Source organism: Seriola dumerili, unplaced genomic scaffold (assembly GCF_002260705.1).
Source record: "Seriola dumerili isolate Sdu_G_001 unplaced genomic scaffold, Sdu_1.0 BDQW01000236.1, whole genome shotgun sequence".
In the NCBI taxonomy this organism is placed as follows: Eukaryota; Metazoa; Chordata; class Actinopteri; order Carangiformes; family Carangidae; genus Seriola; species Seriola dumerili.
This window is the reverse complement of record NW_019174491.1, coordinates 558,830-559,841: the sequence shown is the minus strand read 5'-3', so window position 1 is coordinate 559,841 and position 1,012 is coordinate 558,830. Positions and strand designations below refer to the sequence as shown.

The 1,012-nt window shown below is 46.3% G+C and overlaps 1 protein-coding gene across 1 annotated transcript in view; it reads left to right on the top strand.

Annotated features, from left to right (window-relative positions):
• The window catches only part of lrp6 (LDL receptor related protein 6), a 37,439-nt gene that overhangs the window by 11,211 nt on the left and 25,216 nt on the right, over nucleotides 1–1,012 (top strand). The gene's annotated exons all lie outside the window — the stretch shown is intronic.

Below are 1,012 nucleotides of genomic sequence, written 5' to 3'. Positions count from 1 at the left end.
ACTGTCAGATTCTGGATCAGTTTGTGCTGAATTCTTTAATTCGGAATGACGGAAAAAACAGTGTAAATTATTATTTTTTTTAAATTTGTGTAACCTTTATTTAACCAGGAGAAGTCTGAGTCTGAGTGAGATTAAAAACCTTGTTACAGGAGAAAGTCATTCAAACTGACAGAAAACCGGATGAACCCGGAGTTTTCTTCCTATCAGGAGACTGTGTTCACGTCATCAAGACAAAAAGCTGAAATGGGAGGTTACTCCCTCAGATCGTGATTTTAATTTAATCAACTGATTAATTATCAGTTGACAAATGGATAAAGTGACTAATCGTATCAGTTTCAGACTAATTAACGAATCAAAACAACAGATTAATATGTGATGGACATGAGGTTTAGCTACAGCTGTACTTGTCTTTAAATGTGTAGTGTGTGTGTGTGTGTGTGTGTGTGTGTGTGTGTGTGTGTGTGTGTGTGTGTGTGGACAAAGACGTCCTGTTACACAACCACAGAGTGGACAGCAGCTCAGTCAGATGAAGAGGCCTCCTCATTACATCAGACAGATTTTACAGCCGTGTAATTGGACTCATTAAAGGGCTCATTTTGGACCCCCCCCCCCCCCCCCCCCCCCCCCCCCCCACTTTCTCCTGCCTCTGACTTTGAGCTGACCTCTTTGGCTCTGGTCACAGCAGCTTTCCACACGAATCAGAGACAAAGAGCGTCTCAGACTGACGGACAGTTTCACTAACTTCGTGTCCACAAAGTCTCACTGTGGTCCTCTGAGGTCCTGCTGGACCTGGTCCTGCTGGACCTGAACCTCCTGGACCTGGTCCTGCTGGACCCTGCTGCACTCAGAGTCCTGCAGAGACCTCCTGTGGTCAGTCTTTGGTCTGTAGTGTGTCAGGTCGACCCTCTTCACCTCTGTGATCTCAGGTCTGTTTGTTCTTGAAGCTCCTCATGAGCTCTGGTCTCTGGTCTCTGGTCTCTGGTCTCTGGTCTCTGGTCTCTGGTCCCTGGTC